This window comes from Episyrphus balteatus, chromosome 3 (assembly GCF_945859705.1).
Source record: "Episyrphus balteatus chromosome 3, idEpiBalt1.1, whole genome shotgun sequence".
In the NCBI taxonomy this organism is placed as follows: Eukaryota; Metazoa; Arthropoda; class Insecta; order Diptera; family Syrphidae; genus Episyrphus; species Episyrphus balteatus.
This window is the reverse complement of record NC_079136.1, coordinates 122,678,331-122,686,944: the sequence shown is the minus strand read 5'-3', so window position 1 is coordinate 122,686,944 and position 8,614 is coordinate 122,678,331.

Genomic DNA, 8,614 nt, shown 5'->3' with positions numbered 1-8,614 from the left:
ATTTGAAAACCGTTTTTGTCAAAAAAATTTCATTCCGCAGATAATATAATTTAATGGGACATACCTATAGAACAATAAAAACAGGGAAGTAGCCTTTTGAAAATGAGCCGGAGTATTCTTGATTGTTCTAAGTCCCATCATATTTTGTTCTAAGTACACTTTTTATTTAAGGAAAAAACGTACTTGTATAGGAATTTTTCTATGTCCAATTTTGGGATTTTAGTTTTAAAAAATATTTAAAAATATTATGCACCTACTAATGAGGTAAACTTTAATATTTTATTCAAGATAAAAGAACAAACTTTAAAAAAACATAACTTGAATGGGAAACGAGCTAAAAATTGTCGCTTTAAACCAATTTGAAACTTAAAAATCGTCCCCTGTAAAATTTGCTTTTTGTGACTTATGTAGAACAATTTCGCTTTACGGCGACGATATGTCTCTCTTCTAAAATGTCAAACTCTTTACTTTGATGATTCTGACTTTTTTTTATCTCCGTGTATTTCTCAGTATTATTTTCATTAAACAAAACAATTAAACACTTTTCTTCAGACAGTCACGAACTGTTAAGTTAATAAAATCAAAATTTCATAAAAATTCTCATTACGAACTGACTTTATGATTGTTTTTTGAACCATAAAATTAATAAAAATGGATTCAAAGAAGTTGTAATTTGAGTGATTTTTCAAAAAAAAAATTATATTGAATTTAAAAATTTTTCGAAATTAAGCTTTTGTGTATTGCTCCTTGTAGAGCGGTCTATTTTCGTTTGTGGTGGATATATAAGCTCCGTGAAGCCAGAACTGCGACCTCAAAATTCTTGAGCCAAACTTGCCTATTTCATCTGTCCACCTTTTGTCCATATTTGTCCCCCCTAAATATATACAGGGTGATTCAGGAGGGTCTATTCCTCCGCGTTTAGCCGGGAGAGGCAATTTTCTAAAAAAATTGACTTAATTTGGAAAAAAAATTATTATAAATCAACGGTTACACCTACAATGACGTGCTATACCTTTTTGCAAAGCCAAAATCCTCATCTTTTATAATGTTTTAAATAAAGCTGATTTATGATACAGTTTTTCAAAAATTAATTTTCAAAATCAAAATTTCGAAAAAAAAAAATTGGAAAAAAAAATTTTGAACTAATTTTTTTCAAAATTTTATGTTTTTAAGTACTATTTTAATTTTCAAAATACAATGCTCTTATTTGCTTTTAAACAAAAAAAAATTAAATTAAAAAAGTTTTAGAGCAAATTCTTTTTTTTTTTTTATAGGAATTCTGAAAAATGAAAAATCGTTTAAAACTCTCAAATAGACATATGAAACCAATTGCAATCGTTTGTCCACCTCGACTTCTAAATACATACCAAAAATGATCGTTTGTCCACCCTCCGTTTAGGAGATGAGTTTTTCAGTACAAAATTTGTTTTTTGAATATCTTCTAAACGTAGGGTGGACAGGACATACGATGATCATATTGGATATTAAAGAACTGGAGGTGGACAAACGACAGAAGTTTAAATTTTGAAAAAAAAAAAGTAATTTTGGAGATATAGTGGACTTTGAAATTTTCAGTATATATATACAATCACAACAAAAACATTACTGTTAAAAAAAGAGCCAAGTTCACCTATGTTGAAATTATGCTGGCACAAAAATTATTGAGATGTAAAAGTGTACCAAGTTCTAAAGTTTGGGTTCAAATTCGTATCAATAAAATTTTGATTGTTTACTTGGCAATTTTTGAAATAACTTTAAAAATCGATAATTAAGAAAAATTGTCAAGAGAACAATCAAAATTTTATTGATACGAATTTGAACCCAAACTTTAGAACTTGGTACACTTTTACATCTCAGTACTTTTTGTGCCAGCATAATTTCAACATAGGAGAACTTGGCTCTTTTTTTAACAGTAATGTTTTTGTTGTGATTTTAATTTTCAAAATACAATGCTCTTATTTGCTTTTAAACAAAAAAAAATTAAATTAAAAAAGTTTTAGAGCAAATTCTTTTTTTTTTATAGGAATTCTGAAAAATGAAAAATCGTTTAAAACTCTCAAATAGACATATGAAACCAATTGCAATCGTTTGTCCACCTCGACTTCTAAATACATACCAAAAATGATAGTTTGTCCACCCTCCGTTTAGGAGATAATTAAAATAAAAATTCCCAACAAAAGTTACGTATGTGTTTGTTACGTAGGGATTAAAAAGCGCGAATTTTTGTATATGTATGTAAAGAGCTCGAGGTCAGAATTTTTGAAAAAAAAGTAATTTTTGGGTATTTTAAGGAACTTTGAATTTTCAGTACAAAATTTGTTTTTGAATATCTTCTAAACGTAGGGTGGACAGCACATACGATGATCATATTGGATATTAAAGAACTGGAGGTGGACAAACGACAGAAGTTTAAATTTTGAAAAAAAAAAGTAATTTTGGAGATATAGTGGACTTTGAAATTTTCAGTATATATATACAATCACAACAAAAACATTACTGTTAAAAAAAGAGCCAAGTTCACCTATGTTGAAATTATGCTGGCACAAAAAGTATTGAGATGTAAAAGTGTACCAAGTTCTAAAGTTTGGGTTCAAATTCGTATCAATAAAATTTTGATTGTTCTCTTGACAATTTTTCTTTTAATTACAGATTTTTAAAGTGATTTCAAAAATTGCCAAGTAAACAATCAAAATTTTATTGATAAGAATTTGAACCCAAACTTTAGAACTTGGTACACTTTTACATCTCAATACTTTTTGTGCCAGCATAATTTCAACATAACAGAACTTGGCTCTTTTTTTGACAGTAATGTTTTGGTTGTGATTTCACTACTTTTTGCAAGGTATGGCTGTAGAATTGGAAATCTCTATATTTGATGAAAATTCAGTGAAAATGGGCGGTTGCCATGCCCCCTGGCTGAAATTGTCAAATTTTAAATTTTTTCCTTTGTATAAACTACCAGCTCTACCGTTCTACCAAATTTCAAGATTCTACGATAGTCAGAAGTGCTCTATAATATTTGATGAAAATTCAGCGGAAATGGGCGGATGCCAAGCCCCCTGAATTGAAAATCTGAAATTTTCGATTTTTTCCTTTGTAATCCTATCACCGTGTAAAATTTCAAGTTTCTACGATATCGGGAAGTTCTCCATAATTTTGATGATCTGTCAGTGAGTCAGTGAATCAGTGAGTCAGTGAATCAGTGAGTCAGTTACGGTTTTTGCGATTTTTGGAGCCCTATATCTCAGAAACTACTCATCGTAGGAGGCTGAAATTTTGTGAGGTGTTTGGTTTTGACCAGCTCAACAAATGTAGCGAAATAGAAATTTCTAGCATCATTGGTGTGGAAGTTAGAGGGGGGTCGAAAATGGCCTGAGTTGTTTCCTGTAAATAAGAGTGTAGTGCCAAAGTTGCTAGAGAACTTGGCTGGGCACTACCGTGCCCCTTGATTTACAAAATTCTGCAAAAAGTTAAAACAGGAGTTGGAAAATGTTAAAAAGCAGAATTTTGAAATAAGAATTTTGACCTACCCTACGAATTCCATTCCTGTCGTACATTTGCTACGTACATATATATTGAAATAAACAATCACAGAACTCGTTTGTAATAGAAAATTTCATACAAATTCTCATTATGAACAGATTTTGTGATTGGTTTTTAGCCATAATAATGGAGTAACTTAAGCAAATTACTATTAGGGAACCCGGCCGTACAGCTCCGATTTTGATGATCTTTTTATTTCAAACTTCGCGTCGGTTATTAAAAATACTTTAACCTTTATAGACTAAAAATTTTTGATGTTGTCGTAATTTTTTTTTTTTTAATAAAAGTTACAATTTTTTTGAACCAAAATTTGTTTTTGTTTAAATTTTATAAATAAAATGATATCAAAAAATTGTGTAGGTTATATGCAATTTTCTTACAAATTAAAAACATACAAAAATATATTGGAACAAAAAGGCAAACACCTACAATATTAAAATATACTTTTTTTTTTTTAAACTATAATAAAGTAAATTTTATGAATTGTTTTTGAAAAACTGGTCTTAAAAATCGGAATTTAGAAAAAAAAACAATTCAAAAACTTTTACCAAGTCTTTGTGAGAAGCTTTTTTTACACTCCGGTAGATCAAAATCCCTGTTATTTCCAATTATCTCATTTAGTCTTTCGGCAAGTGGACACTACAAAGAGTTCAAACAAAAAAATAAATGCTCCAAGATATTATAAGTTTTTTTCGGTACTTATCGCGAAATATGTATATTGTATACCTTCTCGGTTTCGGTTTTGCCTTACCTCTGTTAGGTATGATAAGAGTTTCAAATTTTATATTTGTACAAATACAAAATTGTCTTATGTCTTCACACAATCTTGGATAAAATTAGTGTTTGACTGAATGCATTATTTTATGTTCTTACCCAGATGCGATTGCTTGGGTGTTTTACCTTGAGTGAGCACAGCGAAACACTTACCACAGCGGTATTAAATCTCAAATCATACTTCCTTAAGATTTCTTAATTGACAAAATAGTTTGTAGGTATTTTATCTATTAATTTTTGGTTTCTTTGTGCATTTTTTGGAAATTGTTTTGTCTAAGAAAATACTAAACGAAAGAGTTGAGCTCAAAACTTTATTTCTTCTTGAGGGGGAACTTTTTAAAACGCATAATTGTGACTTTGATAGAGTCAACGTGATGTTGTTGCAATTGCTCCTGCCACTGTTATAAAGTTTGTGTGTTTGGAAGTAATTAAGATTTCACCTCGACAACTGGCAAAAAAAAAATAAAATAAAAAGGTGGTTGAAATCAGTGTGGGAAATCTTTTAAGAAAAAATGATAATTTTAATTCCCTCCCAAGATCTCCCTCCAAATGGAAGCTCTGTCCTTAAGTCATGTATATTTATTTTTTTTATTTTCTTATTTTTTTTCTTTAAAAGTGTAGGTATATAAAAATTAGATGGCAATGGCATAAAAATTGTAACAATGCAAATTAATGGATTGGAGTCGTTCGTTTTGAGGACGTCCGTCGTCGGTCGGTCGGTGTCGCTGGAGCGCGCGTAAGTGAGGTGAATGAGTGAGGGAGTGAAAACCCCAGAGTAGATATATCTTTAACTATGTTTCGTGTTAGTTATATTTATTTTGGGGGGAAGGCTTAGCGTAGAGTCATAAGAAAATTAATGCAACTTTACCGTGAGAAAGACAAGTTGACGGATGAGAATCTTTTCTCTTGTTTTGTTGGTAGAAGATTTATTTTTTTTTTTTTTGAAATTATTTAGCACGGAATTAGCGCCGGTAGAAGGGAAATGCATTTTCCCACCCTCCTAGTGCTCGGAAGTGCATCACTAATGATGAGAACTAACTTTTTAATTTTTTAAGTTTGTATTTTTGCAAACTGGGTTTTTCCTAATAGAAAATTAAAATGCAAACGGTTTTAAAGTGACTAATTAGAAAATTCTTTTAAAATACATTTTATACAGTTAAAAACTGTTACTTGATAATTTTTTTCTTTTAAATATTCGTAATAGAATAACTTAAAAAATAAAAAAATCCCTTAAGTAAATTTTTAAAAAACAAAAATTACCACAATCGCTTACGAAATTTTAAGAAAGTAGTACAATTTTAGGAAAAAAATTTAAGATTTTAATATTTTATGACCCAAATCATTGATGATTTTATTTCCCTTAAGGAGTTTAAATTTCTATTTTCTTAAGAATTTACATATGTTGCATTTGTACGTAAAATTATTTTTGGTTTAAAGGTTCGAGGGAGTGATATTGGGGATAAGCCCGAAAATAGTATGAAAAAATACCGCATCAATAATATGATTTCATAAAAGTATTTCAAATCTTTTTTTTATTGAATATGTTTAAGACTTTGATGAAAAACCAGAGGCGTAGCTGCTGCTGTATCAGTTGCATCCATGTAACAGGGCCCCCGAATTATAGGGGCCCCCATGAGACCACAGCACAAGACGTTTATAAAAAAATTCACCTCAAATAAAACTTGATTAATAGAGGAGGGGTATTGGGGGGTCGAATTACCCCAAATCAATTTCAGTCTACTTCCGATTATTGTACTTTATTACTAAGTTTAAAATTTTATTTACTCGTAATTAATCTTTATAAATAAAAAATTTCTGGAGGGTCCACCCTCCGGAATCATGCCTAACAAAACTAGCAAAGGATGGCTCTGAAAACCCTAGCAATCTGACTTTGTCTATCAAAAAAAAAAAAAAAAAACTTAAAACACCACACCCAGGGGCGGAGTGTACCTACTACTAAACAAAAACAAAAAAGTAAACAGAATTAAATATTTCTGCAGGATGATCACATTTTGCTATAAATAGGGCCACACATAACATGACATTTCTCATGAGACATTTATCTCGAGACATTTATCTCTATACATTTATCTCTATACATTTATCTCGAGACATTTATCTCGAGACATTTATCTCGAGACATTTATCTCGAGACATTTATCTCGAGACATTTATCTCGAGACATTTATCTCGAGACATTTATCTCGAGACATTTATCTCGAGACATTTATCTCGAGACATTTCTCTCGAGACATTTCTCATGAGACATTTATCTCGAGACATTTATCTCGAGACATTTATCTCGAGACACTTATCTCGAGACATTTATCTCGAGACATTTATCTCGAGACATTTATCTCGAGACATTTATCTCGAGACATTTATCATGAGACATTTATCATGAGACAGTCACTTGAAAAACCTATTGAAAAATAATATCTATTTTTATTTTGATCCCTTTATTAATATCATAGTAGGTAAGCTCTGGAGATTGTTTTAAGAGTAAACTGAATGTTTGGGTATCATTTTTGTATTATTTTGTACGAAATATGAAAGATGTCAAATAGATTTGAACTATAAGATAAATTGAAAAAAAAAAAACTCAAACTGTTATTTTCTTAAACGCATTGGTTAGCAAAATGTTAAAACTTAGTGATTTTAAAGATTTTATAAAAATATCTTCAGCAAAAGAGGCGTTTAAAATAAAATCTTATTTTAAATTAAATTAAAACTAAACAAATGCACCGTTATTAACGATAGATACCTGCTATAGAAAATTTTCTTGATTTTTAACTTTCTAGATTTATTCGATTTCAACAAAAATGTTTGTATGTAAATATTTAAGTTAACATAATTTTTAAGTTAAAAAAAAAAAATATTTCGGAAAATATGTAAGTAAATCAATTTATTTTTGGAAAAATCAAAATACCTATTTCAAAACGGGTCGATGAAATTAATTGAATTTTTTCAGGTTTGCAATTTTTTTTAAACGGATAAAAAATAATCAAAAGGTTCGTTGTTACACTCAAATTAAAGGGCATTCTTCCCTTAGAGGTCGAAACTATTTAAAAAATGTTTTTTGACGTGATAACGTCTTATAAATCGATGAACCATGGCAGCCAAAACAAAAAAGTGACGCCATTTTCTAACGTTACACTCTCGCACTTTCGCAGTGCGGCAAAAAATTTCAATTCAAAATTAAAAATATACTATTAGATATACAAAAATCTTCTATAACTTATTTGAAAGATAATAACCTAAGGCTTAATCCAAATGAAGGATTTTTAAAAATTCCGTCATTTAATAGGGTAAACAGGGGTAAAACGGAAAGATGAAATTTGGACTAAAATCTAAACGCGAAGTTGTAGAGAATTGATTTTTTTTGCTATAGATAGATGAGATTAATTTAAGAATACATGCATTTAAGAAAAAATTCTAAAAAATTTTGAAACTAAGCTATAACGTTTTGTTTAAACGTTGCACACGTGTTAGGGCTATGACAAAATGATGATTTTGGGTAAAGGAAATTTTTTGGACAATTCTATAGGTGCCAGATGAAATATAGAAGAAAAAAAATTAGGCGTCTACTACGGATTTTTTTCCAACACTCTGCGTTTCGAAATAGGGGTATTTTTGGGTAGTTTTTTATTTTTAGCTTTTTTTTTTTGGAGCAATCAAGGTTTTTTGAGCGTTTTTAACCGATTTTCATCGTTTTTGATTTTTATCTTTTTTTCTTCAACAGATAGAGAAATAAAGTATATGGAGCGTTGATAGAATATAACCAGGACTATATGTGTGCCAAATTTCAATCATTTTTGTAAACACAATTTTGAGATAACGATAAAATAAAATGTTGGAATTCAACAGGTTATAACTTTTAATCTAGAGCACATAGAAATTTCATTAAACTTTATTGAGCATCCTGATACAATTACCTTTCATTTCGTATTACACATATTACGATTGACTAACTACAAGCTACACAATGTTAAATCAAGAAACTTGCGAAAACACTCAAAACACCAGTGGGGATCTGTTGCCCCCGAACAGCCACCAGTGTGGGAAGTACCGTAATCTCAGTTTGGAAATTCGACATGGTTGACTTTAAAAAATTCTAACTTCTCTTGTAGGCATCTTTGAAATGAGATTGATACGTCATATGAAAGGTGATATAATAAGCTTTCACGTGGTATATATTTTTTATAGGTTGTCAAACAAAAAAATTGATTCCATAGCCTGAGAACATAAAAATAAATGTTTTTTTTTTTTTGCTTTTTTAATGAAATTTTATCGAGTT